Source organism: Abramis brama, assembly GCF_963993115.1.
Source record: "Abramis brama genome assembly, chromosome: 24".
NCBI lineage: Eukaryota > Metazoa > Chordata > Actinopteri > Cypriniformes > Leuciscidae > Abramis > Abramis brama.
The window spans coordinates 18,237,012-18,263,478 of record NC_139986.1 but is presented as its reverse complement, the minus strand read 5'-3'; the positions used below and the strand labels follow the sequence as shown (position 1 = coordinate 18,263,478).

The 26,467-nt window shown below is 38.8% G+C and overlaps 1 protein-coding gene and 1 long non-coding RNA gene across 3 annotated transcripts in view; both read left to right on the top strand.

The window, feature by feature from the left end:
* Positions 1 to 6,475: 6,475 nt before the first annotated feature.
* Positions 6,476 to 7,956, top strand: LOC311075204. The gene is made up of 4 exons (XR_014604440.1): positions 6,476 to 6,782; positions 6,869 to 6,908; positions 7,013 to 7,103; positions 7,785 to 7,956. It is a non-coding gene; the product is annotated as an uncharacterized lncRNA (long non-coding RNA).
* Positions 7,957 to 18,245: 10,289 nt separating this feature from the next.
* The window catches only part of ctnnd2a (catenin (cadherin-associated protein), delta 2a), a 282,577-nt gene continuing 274,355 nt past the window's right edge, over positions 18,246 to 26,467 (top strand). For both annotated transcript variants that reach the window (XM_084102138.1, XM_084102137.1), the window contains exon 1: positions 18,246 to 18,380. The gene's annotated coding sequence lies outside the window, so the exon portion shown is untranslated. The remainder of the gene's footprint in view (positions 18,381 to 26,467) is intronic.

The following is a 26,467-nucleotide window of genomic DNA, read 5'->3' as shown; positions in this document are numbered from 1 at the left end:
CGATGAGGGAAAACTATCTTCAGTAAAATCTTCAGTAAAACTTTTCTTCAATTTTTTATAATTCTGACTCCGGTTCTTCTTTCAAACATCTGGTCCTTGGGTCCTAAACTGTTAACCCCTAACAGTAATGGTGGAGAATGCGAGCAATTATTTTTGGTGACACCCCTGGCAAATCAGCAAACAAGGTAGAAAGATTTTATTATTTGGGTAGGGCTGTCTGAATGGAAGAGATTGTGAAGGAGAGAGGAAGAGCTCCACTCTGACGAGGAGAGAGAAGATTAATTCAGTGTGCTTGCTGAAAGCAGCACACTTATTGTTCTTCTTAAGTTTTCTTATTCTTCTTCTTATTATTATTATTATTCCCGGGAGAAAAATTTTGGCCAGCTCCTGCGCCTAGGCCCTTTGAGACAAAGACACCGTTCCAACTTTAAAACGTACGGTCAGTACCGGTGTAAGTTGCTCGCGAAGATGACATCACGAGTCCATGTCGTTCGTCCGCCATAGTGGATTGAACAGAAAGCGAAACTAAAGTTTCACAGGTCACAAATTTGGTCCGAACTTCACGAAACTAGACGTCCATGATCCTTGGACCAAGCCTCACAAAAGTTACTAGAAGGATTTTTGATTTTCGGAAGCGTTTGCCCGTCACAGCCAAACGAAATCAGCGGCGTAGTCGCCAAAACAGGAAGTAGTTCATATTTCAGGAACGCTGTCACGTATCGAAACCAAACTTTGTACATGAACTCGAGACTCCAATGTGAGGAAGCACAAGATCTGTTTTTTGTTTTTGTTTTTTTATTTCTGGCTAAAAGACAAACCCATTTACCTATGTCTATGCAAGAGTTTCACCTCACACTTTTAATGTTAATGCATTTAGACAGTAGGTGGCACTGTTGTATTACATTTCACAGAGCTGCCAAGTCAGTGTATAGACTGCATTCGTTTTTACTAGGCTTGTCTTAATAAATGCAGGCATGAATTTCGTTTTTTGCATTGGTCTAATTGAATTATCTTCATTTATTAATATATACAGATTTGTATGCATGAATTGTGCATTTCCAGTTCTCAAAGCAGTTAATAACAAAAAAAAAAAAAACACTTTATACAAAATACATCATGCTCTTCTTCGCTAACCGAACAAACAATTCATTGTCTGTGGCTGTGTTTGTGCATAACAATAACAATAGAAAACAAGGAGAAACGCGCAGTCACATGCTCAAACAGTGCGTTCCATTTGACCGTAAGTGGACTGCGAAGTGGACTTCACAGGGTTTTCTGCCATCTTAAGTTAGATTCTAATCCGAAGGGAGCGAACATGTTCAGTTCGATGGGCACTGCGCACGGCATAGGGAATAAGGGAGCATCGATACATCACTTCACAGGAAGTGGAGAGCGATGATCACTCAACTGTCATTTCGCGCACCACGTCATCACCAGTCAGAACGGTCATAACTAACGATGGAGGAGTTTACGTATGTGTGCAAGTATTCATACATTTCGCCATTGTTATACAAATGACAGTATTTTAACGGTTATTGTTGTGAATATTACATATACTATTTTTGATGATTATAATTTACCTCAGTGAATGCAGCCAGCTTAACTAGTTTGTGAAGTAAAGTGATTTTATTTTAGGTAGTTGTAAAATAGTGCAATATAATTGTAAATATATAATATAATAATAAAAATTTAAATATGAATGTAGTCCTATATATATTTGTTATATCATAATCTGCGCGACTCCGTCGTTGACTTTCTTTGATGACATTTGCAGGGCGTTTCAAATGAGCGGTTATTGTCAGTGAAGTCCACTTCAACTGATATACCGTGCTCAGGGAGTAGGGGAGCAGTGAACACTGCGTATGGACCCTGTCGAATGGAACGCACATTAGATGTGTAAAAACAAGTGGAAAGCGCGAGCGCGCCGCTATCTCCTTTCCACAAGCGCTTGTTCTCCTGTGGCGTCTGTCGTTGCTATGCAACCGTGAACTGCGCTCTCCATGATGACAAGAGCTGTGTCTAAAATCGCTCCCTATCCACTATATAGTGCACTATTTAGGGTGTCGGCCATTTTGTAGTGGTGTCCGAATTCTGAGTGAACGACATCATTCCCTACATTCTTCTCTACTTTTACCCACAATCCTCTCTGAATTCGAGTGTACATACGATGTACACTTGCTGAAACACTATTTCCCACAATCCAACACGATAAGGCGATAGAGCGCGAATGAAAAATAAACAAAAATGTCACCATGGCAACGGTGCACGCGAGTTAGAAAACAATCATTTATAAGACCAGACGCCTGGTTATTTATTTATATATACCGTTATATCTATATTTGAATAAACAAATGTGTTGTGTAGTGTTTTGTTCTCTTTTATTTTCACATATAAATGTAAAAAGTAAATAAATATGACAAGCAAGTGTTTTTATTATCTTTTTTTTTAATCAAATAACGCAATAAACGTGAAAAATACATACATAAAATTGTTACATATAATTCATACAGCCAAAAAAAAGGAAATATTAAAGATGGGTAGGTAATGTTTATGACAAATTGTCCGAGCTCTCTGGCGCGTGATAATTATGTCAGCGTCCGAATTCTTTGCTGATGTAGTGCACTCAACTGCCATTCACTATGTAGGGATTAGTGAATGAGTGAGCGGTTTCAGACACAGCTAAGGAAGTATCAGCAAAAGATTAATAGATTTCTAGCCCTTGCATTAGCTTTACTACTAGATATATTTATGGAGATGAAAAATAATAAGGCGCCCTGTACAGCTATGATCAGCTGTTCGGCCGAGCATTCAATGTTGTTACGCTGCAAGCTGATGGTTCGTTGCTGCCGCGCTCTATCACTCGCACACCATAAAGAGCAAATTGTTTTTTAATGTTTCAATTTCTTGATTAAAATGACATAATTTGGAAGTGGATAATTTCTTCACAAACAGCTCATTATGACTCAATGTTAGAATGCTGCACCTACACTCGATAGTGTGAATAAGATCAGCGCAACGCAGACCACTGCATTGACAGCGTAAAACATATGATCTGTCTACGGCCAGGGCTCAGCGGAAGACAGAAAATGCCGGTCCAGCGCTGATTGAGGAATTAAATTCGAAAATAAAAGACAGTTTGACATCTTTTTTCTCGCATCTATCCACTACCTGCTAACGTTAGTGCACTGCACCCGAGCAAGCACACTTTGCAGTTCCTCCGGAAATGCATTTTTCTAGTTAAATTTGTCTGCCATATCTTAGTCACAGTTCAAACTCACCTGAAGTTATTGCAGAAATGGAGGCGGCGATCTTTGAACAACACAGCTTGGCTTCTGCGTGATGAAACTGCAAAGTATACTCCACAACATGACAGTTACATATACTGGTCCACGCCAATATGGGTCACAACTTTTTTATTTTTCTCTCAGGATCATTCCTGATGCATCCCTGGCAAACAACCCTATTTTTGTTAGTATCCCTAACTGCCTGATTCACTAAATTCGGGGATCCCCTATCTGAGATGGAAGAGATGGAGCAGGTTTGCGGCGCACTGGACCTACAATCCTAGACGCTATCAGCGACTTCTTATACTCTAAAGTATAATTAATTAATTAACTAGAAAAATGCATTTCCGGAGGAACTGCAAAGTGTGCTTGCTCGGGTGCAGTGCACTAACGTTAGCAGGTAGTGGATAGATGCGAGATGCGAGAAAAAATGGGAGAATGCGAGATGCGAGAAAAAAGATGTCAAACTGTCTTTTATTTTCGAATTTAATTCCTCAATCAGCGCTGGACCGGCATTTTCTGTCTTCCGCTGAGCCCTGGCTGTAGACAGATCATATGTTTCACGCTGTCAATGCAGTGGTCTGCGTTGCGCTGATCTTATTCACACTATCGAGTGTAGGTGCAGCATTCTAACATTGAGTCATAATGAGCTGTTTGTGAAGAAATTATCCACTTCCAAATTATGTCATTTTAATCACGAAATTGAAACATTAAAAAACAATTTGCTCTTTATGGTGTGCAAGTGATAGAGCGCGGCAGCAACGAACCAACTGATCATCGCAGCATAAACATTGAATGCTCGGCCGAACAGCTGATCATAGCTGTACAGGGCGCCTTATTATTTTTCATCTCCATAAATATATCTAGTAGTAAAGCTAATGCAAGGGCTAGAAATCAATTAATCTTTTGCTGATACTTCCTTGTAATCATGGAGAGCGCAGTTCATGGTTGCATAGCAACGACAGACGCCACGGGACAGCAAGCGCTCGTGGAAAGGAGAGAGTGGCGCGCCCGCGCTTTCCACTTGTTTTTACACATCTAATGTGCGTTCCATTCGACAGGGTCCATACGCAGTGTTCACTGCTCCCCTACTCCCTGAGCACGGTATATCAGTTGAAGTGGACTTCACTGACAATAACCGCTCATTTGAAACGCCCTGCAAATGTCATCAAAGAAAGTCAACGACGGAGTCGCGCAGATTATGATATAACAAATATATATAGGACTACATTCATATTTAAATTTTGATTATTATATTATATATTTACAATTATATTGCACTATTTTACAACTACCTAAAATAAAATCACTTTACTTCACAAACTAGTTAAGCTGGCTGCATTCACTGAGGTAAATTATAATCATCAAAAATAGTATATGTAATATTCACAACAATAACCGTTAAAATACTGTCATTTGTATAACAATGGCGAAATGTATGAATACTTACACACATACGTAAACTCCTCCATCGTTAGTTATGACCGTTCTGACTGGTGATGACGTGGTGCGCGAAATGACAGTTGAGTGATCATCGCTCTCCACTTCCTGTGAAGTGATGTATCGATGTTCCCTTATTCCCTATGCCGTGCGCAGTGCCCTTCGAACTGAACATGTTCGCTCCCTTCGGATTAGAATCTAACTTAAGATGGCGGAAAACCCTGTGAAGTCCACTTCGCAGTCCACTTACGGTCAAATGGAACGCACTGTTTGAGCATGTGACTGCGTGTTTCTCCTTGTTTTCTATTGTTATTGTTATGCACAAACACAGCCACAGACAATGAATTGTTTGTTCCGTTAGCGAAGAAGAGCATGATGTATTTTGTATAAAGTGTTTTTTTTTTTGTTATTAACTGCTTTGAGAACTGGAAATGCACAATTCATGCATACAAATCTGTATATATTAATAAATGAAGATAATTCAATTAGACCAATGCAAAAAACGAAATTCATGCCTGCATTTATTAAGACAAGCCTAGTAAAAACGAATGCAGTCTATACACTGACTTGGCAGCTCTGTGAAATGTAATACAACAGTGCCACCTACTGTCTAAATGCATTAACATTAAAAGTGTGAGGTGAAACTCTTGCATAGACATAGGTAAATGGGTTTGTCTATTAGCCAGAAATAAAAATAAAAAAAATAAAAAAAAATGGATCTTGTGCTTCCTCACATTGGAGTCCCGAGTTCATGTACAAAGTTTGGTTTCGATACGTGACATAGTTCCTGAGATATGGACGACTTCCTGTTTGGCGACTACGCCGATGATTTCGTTTGGCTGTGACGGGCAAACGCTTCCGAAAATCAAAAATCCTTCTAGTAACTTTTGTGAGGCTTACTCCAAGGATCATGGACGTCTAGTTTCGTGAAGTTCGGACCAAATTTGTGACCTGTGAAACTTTAGATTCGCTTTCTGTTCAATCCAATATGGCGGACAAACGACATGGACTCGTGATGTCATCTTCGCGAGCAACTTACACCGGTACTGATCGGACGTTTTAAAGTTGGAACGGTGTCTCTGTCTCAAAGGGCCTAGGCGCAGGAGCTGGCCAAATAGCTGGGGGGGGGGGGGGGTTGCCAAATAATGAAAAATTTTGTAAGGTTTTTTATTTTTTTTAATCTTGTACATCCTCACATTGGAGTCTCGAGTTAATGTACAAAGTTTGGTTTCGATACGTGACAGCGTTCCTGAAATATGAACTACTTCCTGTTTTGGCGACTACGCCACTGATTTCGTTTGGCTGTGACGGGCAAACGCTTCCGAAAATCAAAAATCCTTCTAGTAACTTTTGTGAGGCTTGGTCCAAGGATCATGGACGTCTAGTTTCGTGAAGTTCGGACCAAATTTGTGACCTGTGAAACTTTAGTTTCGCTTTCTGTTCAATCCACTATGGCGGACGAACGACATGGACTCGTGATGTCATCTTCGCGAGCAACTTACACCGGTACTGACCGTACGTTTTAAAGTTGGAACGGTGTCTCTGTCTCAAAGGGCCTAGGCGCAGGAGCTGGCCAAAATTTTTCTCCCGGGAATAATAATAAGAAGAAGAAGAAGAAGAAGAAGAAGAAGAAGAAGAAGAAGAAAACTTAAGAAGAACAATAAGTGTGCTGCTTTCAGCAAGCACACTTAATTAAAGTCATGATGGAATAGGTATGCATGTTTTTATTCAGGGAATATTGTTATCAATATAAGTAAAACACTTGATACTGTATTTAGTAACAACAGCCAGTAGTGGTATTTCCTTTGGCCCAGTTTTTAAAGTCAGTCTTTGAAATTAGGAGAATACTGCTTGTGTTGTGTGTTTTTCTGTTTTCTGGCCTTAGCATACACATTAGGGTAAATAAGTTGCAGTTTTGCAGATTAACTTTTAGACACTTTTTTTTCCACAGTGAAAATGTTCCTTTTCTTCATACAAAAAAAAAAAGAAATGCATCACAATATAAAGCTGGCGGCTGGCCCCTTGCTCTTCTGGTGTGAACCTCACCTTTTTTACATGGCAAGTAGTTTTTCTTAACACTCACATACAGTAATGTATAATTAAATATCCTTGATTACTGAACTTTCCTTTTCTTTCTCTTTCAGTGACATGTATGTGGCAGTGTGTTGCAAAGGAGAGTTGTAGGTACAAGTTACTTAAGCATTATAAACTATACCATTGTTTTGTAAGCGGCAATCATTATGTTTGTGTATATTTAAATTTGAGTTAATCTTGTCCCCACCCCACAGGATGACACTGCATACCCGAAGAGCCTGTGTCATCAAGTCTCTGTGCACCTACTTGAAAGAAGACCCTGAAAAACTAGTGAAGGCATAAATGGTGAGTTGATGAGAAAATACAGCTTAAAAAGCCCATTGAATCTGTACTTGGGCCGTGTTTTTCCCTATTTGCTACAACAAACATGTGACATGAGAGAACACATAACTTTGTCAAATAACTGAGCTGGACAAATAGTTAATTTATAGGAAACTGAGGGTACACCATGACAAAGTTCTTATGTGAATTGGTTGATGCACTAAGTACATTTTATTTATTTATTTTTTTATATTTTTTTTATTCATATCGGTTGAGCTCTCTTGGGGCTTAATTTACATAAAAAAAAGAAATGGCATCAGAAACTGTATATGCATGCTTTTGTTTTATTGCAGTGCATTATATTCTAAGATGGTTCTAATGTTTTAGCCACCTCATTCATTTTAAATATGGTGGCCAAATAAATTATAACAATCTTATAATATAATGCACTGCAATGACAGCCCAGCACCCACTGTGACCTCAATAATAAACATAGTAGAATTATCACCTTTCTGACAGTTTCAACTTAGAAAACTGAGAAATTATAACCTTGTAAATGTAGAATAAATTTTCCTGTATCAGATTGACGTTTTCTTAACATGTGTACCTAATAAAGCGGCCAGTGAGTGTATAATGTGCAATTCTTGTGATCAATATCTAATAGCTAATTTTTGTTTGTGATCTTTCATGTATTTCGTCCCACAGGATTCAGACATTGAGTCACAAAGTACCTTGGAGCAAACTGTGGGGGAGCGCTGTCTGACAATTACCCAGCAGACATTGGTGTCCTAATTGAAGATGTGGAAGTCCTCAGTGAAATGAGTAGCATTGCACAGGCTTGTGCTCTGTTATTTGGACTGATATACTGTTTGAACCTGAGCTCAAATAAAATAAAATACAATTTTTTAATTGTTTGCATGTTTTCTGTACTTTTTTATAGATTACTGAAGTTTTGGTAATGTCATGCTTAAGGCTGATTTATACTTCTGCGTCGGACCTACGCTGGAGTCTCTACGCTATAGACTATGTGTTGGTTTTCATTTATACTTCTGCGTTGTCCACGTTGACGCGCAATTACACATGCAGAGGGAGCATGTGAAACCCCAGCGATCCTAGCAGACCAATCACAGCGCTTGCATCCGCGTAGAGTTGACGCATTGTTACATTTTTGGAGAGGTGCACGTCAGGGTACGCCGAAGGGTACGCGCGCTACACACAGCCTACGACGTAGCTACGGCGTGAGTTCGACACAGAAGTATAAATTGGGCTTTAGTGCCGTCATCTAAAACAAATCTAATTGAAACAAAAAGATAGATATTCATTAAACTACCAAAACCATACATGAACAAGACATTAACTAGTTGATGTAACAAGGCAGAATTTTGTTGAATGGAAGTGCTTTGAGTGAATGAGAATAAATTTGATTAGTCTAACACAATACAAACATTTTGATTCAATTAGTTGTAGAGAAGTTGCATTGACATATTAAAATCATGTTTAATCTACAAATCAATATTGTGTTCAAATTAAATATTCAAAGCTTTCCAAGTTTACTTGATTTGATTAGATGCATAATGGGTGCTACGATTAAATCATGTTCATTCAACAATATATTTTTTTGAGTGTAGTATGAGTGTGTGTGATGGTGACTGTACTTATGTCTTGTATGTGTTAGTTTGTGGTACTATTATTTCCTGATTTTGTGAATATTGTATCATTAACCTCTGGAATGAGTGTTTTACCATTACAGATGGGTAAAGTGAAACGACAAACTTTAAAGAAGCTGATAATTCGGAGTCAATCTGATGAAAAGACGATACAGAACATGGCAATAGCTTTAACTGGATTGGTTTTCCAGCTCTGTCTGCTATTGGTAATTATGACTACTTTTGTCATTTATGACGTTGATCTGAACTACTCTCTGGATTAGTATTTATGTAAATTGGAATTGTGAAGTTTAAGATTGTCATCCATTATGGGGTAAAAACTCTTGTCTAAATTCACCGGAGGGTCTAAATTTAAATAAGACAACTAGGTGGGATCATAATGGTAAATGTAAAAATAATAGACTTTATGGCAGAGAGACAGTGACACATTGGCTAAGTCACTATTCAAATTATCCAGAGAGAGCGGTGGGCGAACAAAGGAGGAGTGAATATAACTTCTAAAAATAGGTTTTATTTCTTAATCCATTAAATGGATGTATGACAAGATGTCTAAGAAACCTACAATTTAGGTAATAAAGGTTTAAGGAGAAAGCAGCTATATGACTGTCTTAAGGGTTGAGATCCGAGTAGCATAATATTTTGGATGGTAAGAAAACAATAATGTACTGGTTAGATGAGGCTGAGCGAAAAGAAAGGAAAATGATGAAGAAGGAACTGGCATGTAAGGAAATAGAGAAAGACGAGAAGAAATATATAAAATACAATTTCTGATAGAATTTATGGAACTATTTATGAACGCCTGTTAAGTCAAATTAAGTTGAAAGGGTATGAAAAGTGAGTTGTGTAACCCCATCATCTCGCAAGGGATGAGGAGAACTCAAGAGAGGGCCACAACCACAGTGTGTGTTTTGTTGCAAATATAACAAAGTTTATTATTGTAACCATTACAGACAACAGGGTTCCCAATCCTATCCAATGGAAATTGCTCTGAAACTATGTGCACACTCACAAGTTCAATAAACACAATTTCACTCCAACCTGTACAAGTGTAAAGTAAATCAAACCACTACCATCTGTTCCCCAAACCTTAAAAGAGTAAACCATATACAAGAAAAGTATCAGTTGTAGGTCCAAAACAAACAAAAACAAACAAAAACAAAACAAAACAACAAACAAAGACAATCTCACAAATGAAATCAATCCCTTTGCCACTTCCATACACAAGACCCAATTCAACATTAAAGTCATCTCTTCAGACACCCATTAAGCTACCAATGCTTTCAATAAAGTAAACGTAAATATTTACAAGGATTCAAAACCTTAAAACCATTAAAACATAAAACACAAATTACAATATAAAATAAAGCTTAAAACCAAATCTCCATATTCAATAATTCAATTAAGATCAGTACCTGTATTCTCAAATATATCTGCTTAATTCTCTGAGGCACCAATCAACACCATTCCCATAAGAACACTAAAACAGAAAACAAATACAAACATGTTAAAACTAGACAAACTCCCTATAGTCCTCATAAATCACAACCCTTACCTTCCCAATTCAGTTCTATGCTGCTCATTAATCAACTTGGTTTTTCATCTGCTATTACACAGCCTTGAAAGACACCAAACAGCTTTTCCTGCTTGACACGTGGTACCACAAAGAGGAAGTCTAAACAGTTTGGTTTCCCTTTATAGCGTCTTAACTCATGGGATTTGTAGTCCATCTAATTTGTAGTCCTTCACCTTCTACCCCATTACAATACACCCCACTTAATTTAAATCGACGTCCCGTCGATCGGATTTCTATGACCAAGGTCGAAAAAACGGTATTTTTACCCTTGGAGAGCTCTGTCGTAGGGAGAGAGGCATGACCATTTGGCTGGACTTCTCTACACACTGCCGACTGAGGAAGGTGATATGGATTTGTATGCTGTCCTGCTGTGGACCGTGCTGTCCGTCTCAATGGGCCCACCTCTAGCTGCAAAGGCGGTTCATCTTGATATGGCTCTGATATCAACTCACGATCAAGGCCACGTTCTTCTGCTAAAGGGGGCATAATGCATTCATCCTCCTCAATTACACCAGGCAATTCACCCGACACCATGACCCCTCCAAAATCTTCATAATCGTTGTTCGAAGGGGGTAATCCCAGATACTCTGCTTGGCCATCTGATGGGACATAAACTGGTCGCAGCTCACTACGGTGGATGTGTTTCACTTTACCACCACCGACTGGAACAATAGAATATATGGACCCTTGACCTTCAGGGCATCGGACAATTCTGTATGTGGTTGGATCCCAGGCATCCTGGATTTTACTTCTACCTTTGTGACCGTGAGCTCTCTGATATGCCAGCTGGCCTTCCTGTAAGGACATATGACACACCTTAGCATCATTTGCACGGGCACGCTGAGCTGCAGCCTTTTGGAGACGAGCTTGGGGATAGTTAAAAATCTTTTCCAGATTATCTCGATGGTCAGCCATCCAATCACAATTCGTTTGACCATAGTCATCAAATCCTAACATAACATCTACAGGTAAATGTGGTTCTTGTCCAAACATCAAGACATAAGGACAATTGCCTGTAGACTGGTGCTCTGTGGTATTATATGCAAAAACCACCTGAGACAAATGGGACGGCCAATCACGTTTTTTTATCAGCAGGAAGGGTGCACAGCAAATCGTTCATGGTTCTATTGAACCGCTCACACTGACCATTCCCTTGTGCCCGATATGGTGTAGTATGAGTCTTGGTAATTCCATAAATTTGAGAAAAAAGTTCTTGAATCAAGTGGCTCTCAAAGCACCTTCCCTGATCTGAATGTAACTGTCGTGGGACACCGAACATATAAAACCACCGTTCCACCAGTACCCGGAAAAGCTGTTTGTCGGTGTGTGTGTGTTAGTATTCTTGGTTACAGGTTAAGGAACCACTGGCATTATTGGAAATTGACTGAGTTGTTGTTCTGGACATGCTGGCACCCAGCAACCCAAATCTGCAACCAGGAAGGTCACGTCGTGCCTGACTTCTGGGTCCGAGTGTCAGCCGCATAATCTATAGAGATATGCTTCAGTCTATCTGTATATGTGTGGAAAATTACTATGTTTATCTATTTCTTAGCCAATGAGAATCATTCAACCTGTAAGCAATGATGTAGTTTAGACCTTTGAAATGGTATAACTGCTGTGATCTTTGTAACTGTAAGCGGGGTGGCCTACGAACTCCTGTGTGAGTCTTGAAGCTGACTTCTGCTGATGAAACTGCAAACTATCTTCAGTAAAACTTTTCTTCATTTTTTTATAATTCTGACTCCAGGTCTTCTTTCAAACATCTGGTCCTTGGGTCCTAAACTTTTAACCCCTAACAATGATATGGCTTAGTGCAATTGTCATTCTTTCATTGGATCGTTTCTATCATTTTATAGACCAAATCTGTCATATGCCTTTTAAATTGGGATTGATAGTGTCCATTTGTTTTAGGTTCATGGTGAAACCCTGGATGTCATTATGAAGGAAATGCGTGTTGACTTACTGATTGGACAGGAAGGTGTCCTGAATGATGCATTTCCTCTTGATGTCTCCAACGTGGCTGTGGTGGTAGATGAGACAATTGTTCTCCATAATCTCAGAAACATACCTACTGGCTTTGCTCTGTTAATGGGCACAATCTACTGCCTTAACCTTGAATATCCCCGCAGTATGAGGTACTCCTTCGAATTCCTGCAGAAAGTGATCATGAAGATTAAAACTGACCACTGTTCTGCCAAGATACACGGACTTCGAAAAAAACTGCTGAGATATAATTTATAGACTGGTCTCAAACCATATATCGGAGGGAACATGTTGTTACATTGGCAGTCTTTGGAGGACACTTCAGTTACTTGACACTGTTCAAAATTGATATTACTGACCATTTCAAGTGAAACCAAGTACTGCTGAAAAATATCAGAAGCATAAATGTTTAGATGTGTTTTTATTACAAGGTTGTTAATTTTGAGAATTTTTGAAGCTTTTGCTTAGGGGACACTTATTGTTACTTTGCATTCTGTTCTTTAAATTTTTATCAACACAGTTGCTCTGCAAGGGTAGAAACGACATGGAATTGTTCTTGAAGCGTTTTGGCATTTCTAAGTTTAGCTGATTTTAAAAGTGTTTTAAACTGTAAAACAACTGCTGCTGTTGTCATTTACAACTGCAAAGACTCTTTGTTCCTATAAGAAAGTATGTGAAAGATGAAATGGTTGTAAAATTCTAGGTAACATAATGAAACTGTTTAATAATAATCCCTTACTTAGAACCTGTTTTCCTAACATGAATTGTATCATAAAACCAATGTTAAGTTTATGCAACATTGAACTTTTTACAATAAAAATAAATTTAAAAAAATTTAAGCAGACGATTTATGTTGATTATGAGTTTTCAATAATGTAACCTAGTAAGTTGTCTTAACTTGGAGAATCAAGTTGAAACAACATTTGACAATGTAACAGTAAGTTGTTTAAACTCAGAGAATCAAGTTGAAACAACGAATGTTCATTAGCCAGATAACTTGAAAAACACAACGTTTTGAATTGAAACAAAGAATATATTTGAGTTAACTCATGTTTTTAAGGCAGTAGGTGAACTTTCGTTTCTAAGTTTAACAGACTTGAAATGTTTTACAGTGTACACACTTTTTGTTTTAGATGCATCTACGATTGATTCTTTAGCACTTTCTCTGTGCAGTGATGCCTCAACTTCCCAACTGCTGATAGCATCGTCACCACAAGCACGACCGCCTACACCAGCAGGACACCAGAGTGTGTGGTACCAGGTATGAAATATGACTAAAACACTCACTGTTACAAATCATATATCTAGACTAAGCTTACCTAATGCTTTTCTCATGTCAATTTGAATGCCTGCAATAAAACAGGATATATCATGAAATCCTGTTGCTCACAATAAATACATTATTGCTAGCTACTGTAACTTTGTGATTAGTTCACACTGTAGATCATTTAAGGGATGTTAATGTACAGTTCTTTCATAAATGAATTGATGATGTGATTCCGTTAGCTTTATTATACTCTTTTTTTTTCATTTTAGTAAAAACCTTTAGAAAATAAACAAAATCACAATTATAACTTTTCTTCCTTTGTGTCCAGGCAAGAGGAAACGGAGCATGCACCATCAGGAGCATCTTTCTGTTTTAAGAGAAATGCAGGTGGCTGAAGGGAGCAGAGGGAGCGCCATTTGCAGATAGGAATAGATGAGGCCTGGCAAGCGAGGGAGCAGGAAGCGGCCTTAAGGACGGAGGAAAATGCACAAACGGCTGCATTCAATCAAGCCTTCCTCAACGTCATGGGGATGCTTGTGCAGGGGATGAGTGGCCGGCAAGAACAGAACAATATTTTAATACATAATATTGGCAGCTAAATTCATTATATGCTTTGTGACAGTGATATAGCGATTGAGATTCTAAACACATTGCTAAATGCAATATTAGCTTACGTTAGTGCGCCGTCTGGCAAACCGAGTGATGTTGTCGTCTGCGGTTTGTTGTAAGAGTTCCCAGACTCTTTTGTTTTTTTTTTAGCAGTATTTTGTTTTGCTGCCATCAGCCTCATTTGAAACACATTTCTCCGTCTTGCAGTTAAAAACATCCGCATGCCGAGAATCAAGAACACCATCCCCTTGATAGGCTCCATTGTTCTTGTGTTGTGCATTTGAAATGTGGCACGTTTACAATGATGTCATGGCAGTAGAGGCGGCGCAACTCTAACAATCAGTCTATAATCCTACCCACTTTGAAGCGGTAGCCTACTAACTGCAGTGGAAAAGCAAACCGAAGCGAGCCGAACCGTGCCGCGCAGAGCCGAACCGTACCAAGCCGTACCATGCAGTGGAAAAGCGCCAATAGTCAGTCTTACCTAATTGCGACGATAGGCCATGCTATGCGAAGGGCTCCGATAGGCTGTGCTATGCAGTGGGCCCTGATAGGCAAAGATACAGAAAAGGCTGCAATGGGCCGTGAAATAAAAAAGCCATGAAAGCCACGATAGGCCAGTTACAAGAAGAAAAGTATTTGTGAGGACAGAAGTCAAAGATATAGTATGAAAGCGAATAAAACCACCACCAGTAGCTAGCGAAAAGAATTATTACTTGATTATTACTTGAAATACAAGTAATTGCCCAGCAATATTGCCTCAAAAAGTTGCCCTGTGTACTATCATCACCTTTAGAGTATGATCAGTATGTTATTCTAATGTTGATCTAGCTTACTGCTAGTCTCATATACCAAACAAACTAACACATGGAATAACATCATAACTTTCAATACACTTTAATGCTGTTTAGTATGATAGTGTAGCCTACGTTAGACCAAATGAAACAGCGCTGCATTACCTCACAAGTTTAATTCGTCAAATAAACTGACCTGTGTGAGTAGTAATTCATATTAAAGGTATAATTAAATGTCCTTATTCCTTTATATCCGTGGGACTCGCGTGTGGCGCTGATATCATTAGCAGTCGCACCCTGCTTCATACCACAGTCATGTTAAAAAACATTAATGATTTCACTCAGCCATATTAGATCCATCAGCATGACAGCAAGTCCCATCATTCCTCTTATCACTACGTCATCAACCTACGCCTTTGTTATTGTAAGAGGTTAGCGACCCCTAGCGGCGAATTTTTTTTTTTACATATTGTAGCTTTAAGACAAACATTTCCTTTATGTGGGGAAATCTATAATATATATTGATAGAAGAATATAATTTTGAATTAAAAGCTAGACCCCCCCAAATATAAATATATATTTTGTCATTTCTGTTCTGTTATTAATAATTGTTGTTTAATTATTTAGTACATGCATGTATACTTACAGCTACTGTATGTGATGGGTTTCCAGTGGGTGGCAGTAAGCCAGGTGGAGAAACCCCGGAGTAGGGGACATGCAATGTTTTACGAGACTATCAGTGTAAAGTATTGTGTTGTACTGTGTGGTATGGAGCTGTACCAAATGGTGTTGGCTGAATAAAAGAACCCCACCAAATCACACCCTTGTAATCCCCTTCAAGTGTGCTACATTTATGACTCATGCTTAATGAGTCAATATTTTTGTTTTGTTTGCTCAGTTTCTGTATTCATTAACAATCTGAATAAATGCTATGTTTTCCATGCTGCGAATAACTGGTCAGGTATTCTGTTAAGAAGGTGGCCCAACACTGCAGCCTGTGTGTTTCTCGAACTGAAGAAATGTATGAATTTCTCAAACTGAAGAAATGTATGAATTTGCATGTTTACTTCAAAAACTTTTTTGGTGAGTTTAGCGAGAGTACACATATCCGTTTCATTCATATAGCCCTGCTTATGACATAAAATGTACACTGGTTTGTGAAAAAGAGCAAAATTGAAAAAGAGTAAAGTTCTACACCCAATCAACATCAAAAGTGCATAAAACAATGAAAATGCGTATCACTGAGATGAAATGTCTCATATAGTGACGACACCAGAATGCTGATGAGCCGTGTCTTTGATAGTAGTCCTCAATGAAAGTGATTGCGGGGACAAAATTCGAAGACAAAAGACGAAATCCAAAAGGAAAGGAGAAGAAATGGAGACTTCTGACACTTTCTGCTTCCCGAAGTGATGCTTGCGCTGTGTTTGCATATTTTATCACACCTGAAGTGAAATAAATGCAATATTTGTCAAATACACAGATGTTTCAGAGACATTTTCATTCAATACTTTATGTATTGCTTAATACAGCGTCTGTTTGTACAAGAATAAAGTTCAATATAAGCCTATGCTATTTAAATACCAATGAAGTTGTCTCAAGTCTTCGAAAATTTCGAACCAGCATGCACTGCTTCAAGTCGAACAAGCCTTATAGTAATTATGACATGGAGAGAGTATGCAATTTCGGAAGCAGCCATTGTGGGGTTTCATTATTGAATCATTCTGTGTTGTTGAACGAATCGGTTGAGTGATTGAGCCTCACTTGTCGCCAAATACTGCGGAAACGAAAAAGAGCATGCTAGTAGAAAAAAAGTTACATGTTTTCAAAACGTTTACAGGTTGTGGCAAATGCATAAAAGCCTTTATCTGTGCTAAATAACAAATTAACCAAAACTATTCATCCCATTTTGCGTAGTTCACCCAATGTGAATTCTAATGTCAGGCCAATTTCTTTGAGCTGCATATTGAAGAATGTTGCCAGCCCTAAGTCCCTTTTTATGTTGTCATCTGCTAACAATCAAGACTCATATGTCCTTTTTAATAATTTCACTCATGAGGCAACATGTAGGCCTATTGCTTCATCGAGAACAGCATTTTACGTCAAAGTCTGTTTCTGTTTTTCCAGCAGAATAGGCTACTTTTATCGTAATTCAACAGAGAGGAATCCACCCAAAGTGATTCATATTCAGAGTGGAACTTTACTGCCCAGTAATAATCATATTTATAGTAGCCTAGGCTCAGTATATATTTCTGTAAACCGCGGACGGTTTACACACTGACACTCTGTGACTGTGACTCCACAACGACCAAGATGGCGCTTTTGTCTGACAGTGTGAAGCTTCGCAAATCTAGGCTATATTCTACACAGTGCTAACCTCCTTGACAAATGACATGATGTATTGATCGATTTAAATAATCAAGAATAAAGAATTAGAATAAGACATAAACATATATATATATATATATATATAGAGAGAGAGAGAGAGAGAGAGAGAGAGAGAGAGAGAGAGGGAGAGAGAGAGGGAAAGTGGGTAGTTGTCATAGCCTACTTTTGACTCAAATTAATATTTTTCAGTGTATGTTTATATTTAAAAGTGAGCACATGCCTTAACGTCTTGGCTACTAAAAAGCTCTTGAATAATACCATTGCCTAAGTTATAGCACTGTAGTGTTTTCTTAAAAGAAGAGGAAGAAGACTTCTAACCTCTTTTTCACTGTGTAGTAATGGATGTGTTGTGCACAAAAGACGCCGCTCAGCTCCAAAAGAATGATGTCACCTTAACTGGAAAGACATCGCTGCGCATGCGCGTGTGGCAGGCAGTCAGAGCGCGCGCACATGCAAGACCAAACAGCCAAAAGTTGCCAAAACTGTTTATAACTAGGACTGCAAATGTGTTTAAAATTTGTGCACAAAGATATGATATGAGCATATTGTCATCGTACAAAATAGACAAATTAAATCTAAATAGCCTAAAATAAATCAAATCAATAAGGGGTATCACAATTAGAAATATAATATATAATAGGCATATACATTATTAAAATGCTTAAATCCGCAATACTGTAAGAAATAAATCATAGAGAGTAGGTCCTATCTAATATAATTTAAAGAACAGGTGTGTAAAGCATGTATTACTGCCAGAAGATGGTGCTCTGTGAATGAAAACAGCGCGAGACTTGCGCGTGGATGTATGTGTGTGGATGAAAGCTGAAAAGGCAGCATCACCGCGCGCTCTGCCTCCGTTGCCTTTCAGCAGCCGATGCTTGCTCTTTACTGAGTCAACATCCAGACAACAGTTCATTTTCTTAAATAACCTTTACAGGGCATGAACGCAGGATTCTTATTCAGCTGAATTTCGGATTTAAAGCGGGGAGAGGAGAGCGTTTGTTCTCTGGACATCATTTGGTGAGTGTACAATGTCATTCCATTGCACTCACTGTTTGTTCGCGGGGAAATGCACTATTTCAGGTTTGCTCAGTTCTGTCTGTTAAAGATGCCTGTTATTTTGGTTAAAATGGAGGAATGTAGCACAGTATGCAATTCTAAGAAACCTGCCTCAATGTGCTGAATAAAGAGGAAAACAGAGCATTAGCATATACTGTGCTCAGTTTAACAATAGATTTTGGTATTACAGCTCATTCGAAGATACTGACCCAAATTTTATATGGAAGGTGGGTGAGTGGAAGGTGTAGGGTAGGATGTGATAGAAATGTTTTAGTTTTTTTCTCTTAAACGCCTAAATAAAGCTCCTCAATGACATGCCAGGTAATTATGCACATCATTTGCAAAGGTCTTTACTTTTCACCTTGAGAACGGTATTAAGTTGGTATAACTAAATGAGAATTTGGGATACTTCCTTTAAAGTAACCCAGAGTTTCGGCTGAACAGACATTAAAAGAAAAAATCCTTTCAAACGTCTACCAATACATCCCCACGAGCTCAGTTTGGTCCACTTCCAGCAGTGTTGAACTGAATATGATTTCAAGATATTCCTGCATCTATTACTTTGTCATAATTTGCTCTTTATGCAGAAATATAAGCACTGCGGAGCAGTAAGTTGGTGTGGTTGTAGACATTGGATGTTGCTGTAGACCTGTAGAGTCGCTGTCTTGTTTAACCTTGCCTTCATGTTCAAGTGCTGTTCTTGAAGTGATGTTATGCTCTCAGTTTGCCAATATGTCAAGACATTTTTTGTTTACAAAATCATTAATTGGCATTTCAGGTGTGAGTATTTTACAGTGCTGGAAAGGAGGTGACAAAGTTTTTTCCATTAGGAGCGAATACTGTATTGATCTGGAGAGCTGACTGGCAGATCTTTCCACAGTGTGCCTGATCGCATCTGTAAATAAGCCCACTGAATGAGCTGTAGAAGATGAGGGACAAAGCTGGATCAAAGGCGTGTAATGTTATCTACAGAATGCTCAATGCTGGCCTCTGCACATTTCACGGTTTCACATGAAATGCACACTGCTGCTTGCAGCTTGCTAATGGGATGAAGGACGTCTAAAGCTCTGAGAGCCTGTTTATCAAAACATCTCAGTTATCTCCTTGCTGTTTGTTTGATAGCATGCACGGAGATAGAGATAACAGAGAGCTTCAGTTTTGTTTGCTCTTACCGGGCCAGAAGATTTGGCCAGATCGCTATTAATTCTTCTCATCTGCCGTCTCTCAGTTGTCTTCTGTGCCGTTGCCTCGTGCTTGAAAAGCACCATGTGTTTGGTGATGAAATGGGGAGAATGTGTGAAGTGCTTTTCACAGATATGCACTATTTTAACAGATGAATTTCATGCTTGGCTCTCAGGCTTCTGTTGTTCGAAGAAAATCAACTTGTGGCCAGGTCATCAGGCATTAACTCTGTTGGATGAAGATGAGAAACTCATGAGAATCATTTCAGTTATTCAGATGATTCAATCCACTGAGCAGATTGGTTTGGCTGTGCAGATTCCTAATTAGTTTAGCTGTCAAGGTCTCCAAAGGCTAATTGAGCATCCAGAAAGCCTGGCGTTTAAGAACCTGTCATCATATTTGTTCTTCCATGATATAAATTATTTATTTCATCGAGGCTTAGGCTATGCTGTTAACCATTGGACGTATCTTGAGTTACAATGAGTGGCAGTTCAGTTTTAATTGGAGCCCTTATTTTCACTGGAGATTTTATTTTCCATCTGAACACAACATGACAGGTACAGGTTAAAAAGAGACAGAACTTGTGTGATATGTATATAGAGCTAAAAGACATCATCTACTTGTGGGCAATAACTAGCTTTAAAAAATACAGTCACTTTAGTTGACTCATTAAGCTCAAATCAGTGAGGTCATTAAAGCCAGAAGGGACAGGTTCAGCATAACACATAATTTTGTGTGCGAACAAGATGATGATGTCAGGCAAGTAGTGTATTTATAGTGTGTCTGTGTTACGTTTGATTTCCAGGGTATGAATTAGCTGATACAAGAAATGTGTAGCTTGAATTCACTAAAATGAGGTAGATTTTGCTAGCTTAGATTTAGCTCTATTTAAAATGAAACGGGTGACTTTGGCTGCGTCCGAAAACTTGGACAGCTGACTTGTTGCCTCAGTAAGGCAGCATTTGCACATGAAAGTACCTCATCAAACTGATTTCAGAAAGACTTCTGAGGCAGTGTAACGGTTTAATGATCTACAGCAAAATAGAGGAGCTTTGGTGATAACTATAAGCAAATATTGAATTACTACAAATGTAATTTTTCGCTAGAAATGACAGAATGTGGAAAACGAATTGACAGAACGTAGAAAAGATCAGAAGTGGAAAACATCGGTCACAAACTTACTGTACATTTAAACATAAACTGACAACCAACCGCAACTTTCAACTTTATTTTCTAGCTTAACTGTCACAGAATGGAATGCAAAGGATTGTGGGATATCAACGGTATCGAAGGAGACATCTATGCTGTCTTCAAAAATCAATCAGATGAAGGGATCTAAGGAGACAGAAAGTGAAGCTAACATTAGATTCGGACATGCCTTGATGCCTCCTTCCTTGGAATGCATCCTCCAAAGACAGCATTTTTAATATTTCGGACACAGCCCACATTAGTGAGTCATTGAATCATTCACCCAACACTGATTCATTCAGGAACAAAACACTACAAACACGGTTGTTCTGCTGTGGCTTTGATACTACATTTGTCACGGTTCATAAATCCTATGCCTCTTTCTTGTCTCGTGTTTCTGTTGTTGTGTGTGTGTGTGTGCTGATTGTGTGGGCGTGCCGGCTGATTAACGCTCATCAGCGATCAAGCTCATCACTCCCGTCACCAGCTGCAGCTCATCTCATCACCTATATATACTCACTCATTTCTCATCTCCTTTGTCAGATCGTTGTTTGTGAGTTCCGGTTGTGTTGATCTCGTCTATGTTCCAGTCTTGTGCCTTCTTTGTTTCCTGTTCGTGTTCCTGTGGATGTTCACTCTGGATTCATCACGTCACATCATCACTTCCCATCACGGCACTCATCTGACCATCGAAGTCCCTGTGCCACTAACCTGTTTCTCTCTGGACTGTGTCTATCATCATTTCTGTTACTCAATAAAGAGAGAGAGTTTTACTTGCAAACTGCTTCCGCGTTTCCATCATGACAACATTAGCAAAATTGTGCCTGGAAATATTGTAAGTTACTCAATATTCTTTGTTGTGTAAAAACTACATCACACTCGTTCACAATCACATTTGGTGCTTTTAGCAGTAGTACTAGTCAGATGTTTAATTTTCTTCCTGGGACAGTCCTATATTTGAGACACTTTTTCTCACATGTGCCTATTTATTTGAAATCACAGAATTTCGATCTCCCACAGTTCTGCCTCAAATATTGCTAAGATTTTATAAGCGGGGATTTGTGTCAAGTATATTACATCTTTTTCCTATAGCCGGATATTATGTGTGAAATTATAAAAGTTGTAAATAGGCCTACTGGTAATTTTGTTTTTCAAATCAAGGTCATGTGAGTTGGAGTACATGATCACTAGCATTTCTGATGTGTTTTTTTGGTGCATAAAAGGTGTTGGAGATGTGTTAAAAACAGTGGGCTATATTCTGTAATCCTATTGCATCATTGTATTTGTAATTTTTTTATGCTTTAAAAAGTATGAGGATTCATTGCTGGGCTTTTCTGTTTGTTTAGCTTCACATACTCTGCGTTTTATTTTCCACATGATAGAATGTTTGCTATATATTATATTATAGTCTTGTTTTTATACTGTGGAGGGAAATAATTCTCTGACCAACTGATCCTCATTTGCTGAGTCAGTGGAGTCTGTGCATGTATGTGTGAGTGTGTCTCTCACCGTATTGATTTTCTTTTTTTTTTTTTTGGAAAGGTGGAAGAAAGGGTCTAAGAATCAAACAATGATTGGCTAGGGAGAAGAGGGGGTTAATCAAACGACGCAGTGGAATCTCTTCCCTCAGCGTTAAATCCCACCGAATGCCCTGTCATATCATGTTCCTGAATATGCCTGCGCCCTGTCAGTGCGTTGCACCTCAGCTGCTTTGCACACCTTGAGCGGAAAGCGTTCATCACCAAGCCTGCTATATTTAGACTCGTATTTTTAGCTGTGCTGAAAATGAAATCAAATGCATGGTTGGGCTCCACCCAGCGACATCTTTGATTGACAGCTCGGTTCTGCTCAATGAAAAAGATGTCTAGAAAGGATAGGAGATGAAAGCAATAATCAAAGGAGAGTATTTTTTTGAAGAACTGTATTTTTGCACACTTTTATATATATATGGGGATATATATATATATATCCCCATGTATATTTTATACAGTAACAGTACTGTGCAAAAGTCTTAGGCATGTTAATTTTGAAGCAGAAACGATGACCTCTCAGACCTCTTTTCCCCCAGTAGAGGGTGCAGTGACTGACTGATTACTTCAGCCTTCTCTGGGGTGCTGCCTGCAGAGTCATGCTTCACTGCACATAATTATCAAGGATGAAACCATTTTCTAAGTCTTTGCCTTTTTCCTCCCCTTCTGATCTGCTTGTGTTGTCCCCATCCAAATACCGAAATGATAGATAAATTAACTGAAGAGGCATTTTGCAATCAAGCCACGAAGTGATTTCGCCAAAAATCAGTGGAAACAAATAAGGCCAGGTTTATAGGTATAGTTATATTGTGGATACACTGGTTTTGAAAAACCCAAAATTCCCCGCTTTTGTTAGGAATAACTATGCATATTCCATTACTATGTTATATTTTTGTATTTCTATACGCAATTGCACTGTTCTTTTTTTTGTTTTGTGTCACTGCAAAAACAACTTTTAAAATATGTATAGTTGACCTAGAAACAGTGGAATGATGCTTGTGTCAGTCAGTGTTGTTAAATGCATTATATTTATTTAAACTACATTAGGAAAGTGACTTTTTGCCTCGTTGTGAAGGAACAACAAGGCGGTGCTTTTTTTAGTGACCACAGCTGGCGGAAGAGACGGGCATGCTGCACTTGTAGGAGTCAGTTGAGGTAGGGAGGTGCTGTTTAAAGTGCCCCTATTATGCTTTTTTCGAATATTACCTTTCATGTAGTGTGTAATATAGCTGTATGTGAATGTAAACATTCTTCAAAGTTGTAAAGTCGAAAAATGCACAATAAAGTTATTGTCTCGCAAAAGAAAGAATCGATTCTGAACCGCCTAAACGAGTCATCAGGAATTCCAGTTTCACTTCCGTGACCTGTATACGTAATGTGGTAGCATATTTGCATAATGCCTGTCTATGGTGTTAATGGTTGCGCTGTTACAGTTAATGTTACAGTTCCCACATGTGCACCGCAATAAATTTTAAATATACATATTGGTTTGTCGATGGACATACACTTAATGCTGATGGTGAGGAATTAAAGTTTCAACATCTTATAATGTACGCCAAAATGAGTAGTTACCACTGAGAAACGTCCTGCTCAAGTCGTCCTTGCAATGAAGGTTTTGGTCGAATAACTAGGTTGATATGGTAAACTCGACGCCATCGTTTCTGTATTTACTGTGTTTACAAAAGCTGAGGACTGAGGAAGCCTCCGGAGTTATGGTAATGGGTGTTTAGTTTCCGACACGCGTTGTAAGCAATAGACCAATCACAAGAGACTGGGCCATCTGACCAATCAGAGCAGAGAAGGCTCGCGGAAAGGAGGGATTTAAAGAGATCGAATCTTCGGACGAGTTGTTTGAGAATCATTGAAAAATGTTGTGATGTGCAATGTATATTATGAGAAAATTACAATGTTTTTTGACCTTTGATGCATGTAAACTTGTTGTAGGAGACCTCCAAAACAAAATTAGGAACCTTTAAAATAGCACAATAGGGGCACTTTAAATGAACGGGCTGTCAATATAAAAGTGGTCCTTATGTCCGTTGTTGTCTATTCTGATTCTTCTGAAATCATATGACTGCTTTGCGTGATGAAGTTTGAGTATTTATTCACTGAAAAACTTAGCCTCTGCTGTTGCTCTCAAATCAAATATTATTATCATTATGTCAAGTTCTACAATAATTAGGTTTGGTCTTAAGAATTAAGCAATAGTGTTTATCAATGTGCCATATAACTTTTGTAGTGTATCCCAGCTTCAATAGAGGAAAAGGTCATCCGTGAATAATGACTTGGGTGACTTTTAGCTTTAGATCCCCACCAGAGCATGAGGGGAGTGAGAAATGGGGGGGACTTGTCTCTCATGAGTGACTGCTCAAGGTGTAGAACTGGTAGCTGGGGCATCACTAGAAGTCCCTCAGCAGAGCAGTCAGCTGGAAACCGTAGCAACCATTAGCAGCGTTGTTACCATGACATTCAGGCTTCCTGGCTGGACTCCATTGGGAGTTTTGATGGCAGGATTTAGAAGGAAGTGGGACAAAACATTGTGACGAAAGTAGTTATTGGCAGAGAATGAAGGCCTAGTTCTGTATAAACACTGCTAGAGTAAAAGTGTTAAAAGTGCTCGCTTATGTATCTGTGGGCTGGCAAACTTGGGAATGAATTGCAGTGTAAATATAGTCAATTTAATTATATTGGTTATTTAGCACTTAGCAGCCTAGCTCTTGTTTATGATACACAGCTCAAAGCTTAACCACAATCAATCCCAAGAAAATCAATCCAGAGATAAAATTCTGGAAGCCATCTGGCCATTCAGTAAAGTCTCAGATTCACGCAGGGAAGAACTATTTTGTTGAATCGGGGCCACGAGCGGTCTGTGACCGTGCAGCACAGTTTAAATACATCACTGTGACGGGTCCTGCTCCAAGGGCCTTGTAATGGATCATGGGGGAGGAAGTTATGGTGGTAAGAAATGGACAAGCAGGGCGTACAAGGTTGAATGGTTACCCTGGACTCTCATATCCGCTGAGAGGGCACATTGGTCAGTGTTCCATGGAGAGCGTAATAACAGGAAATGTTACGGAAATTAATCTTGTTGCATGTTGTTGTTTTTTGTGCTTGTACCATTTTTTTTTGTATGTATTTGTCATTATGCATTAATTGAAGCTTTTGTCACCTTTCATGAGTAATACTTTCATTTCAGTTGAGAAAATTGCTTTGACCTTTGCCCTTTAACTGTACAGTTACATAAAGCTCCAACAATGCCCTTTTAAATTCTCTAATAGCTGTATAATCTAACCTTTGCACAGAAGGGAATGCATAAAAGATATAGTTATTGTTGTCAAAATGTGTTGCTGGTGGTTATAACTTAAGATATCTTTGTTGCGGCACTGATGTGGTAAAGAGAGCATGAGAGAAAGTGAATGTGGGCATTTTCCGTCTCTCTTTTGTTTAAACAAGTGTGTTTAGACGGTGATAAGGAGGAGAAAGGGATATAGAGGCGAGTCAGGCTCCTCCGGTTGGGCACGTCTTTTCAGTGCCAGGATCAGGTTGACCTTGGAGATAATATTGAGCCTTATCCCCGTTTGTCACGGGTGAGAAAAAACAGATTATACTCTCTAAAGTCGCTATAGAGCCTAGATGGCCTCCCACATCAATGACGTCCTCAACCTGTCCTCAACCTCAATACTTGTTTTCCCTCGCAAATCCATGCCTTCTCATCTTTGTCTTTCAGGGGGATTTTGCTTACCTGTGTTGGTGCCTTTTAGCAATTTGGTACATCCCTAAAATCTGGGGTTGTGCAGAATTCTTATTCCTTTACATTCATAAATTGGAATTTGAATTGAATTGGTCACACCTCCACACTCCACAGCAAGTAACATTTTAAACTTGAATCGAAATGGAAGTGGAATTTTAATTGCATTCTGTGAGTATGTATGACATATCTTAAATATTTTTTATGATATGCATTGTAACATCTGAAGCCTTATGAGCACTTGATTTTAGCATTTCTTCTATACTTTCATAACTAACTTGAGTTTTCTTACCCCATCATGCACCAACGAAATGAAATAATCAATGTGATAATCAGGGGTATTAATTTAAGATTTGCTGTCTCTCACAGCTGCTAATTACCACCGCTTATGATTGCATGGC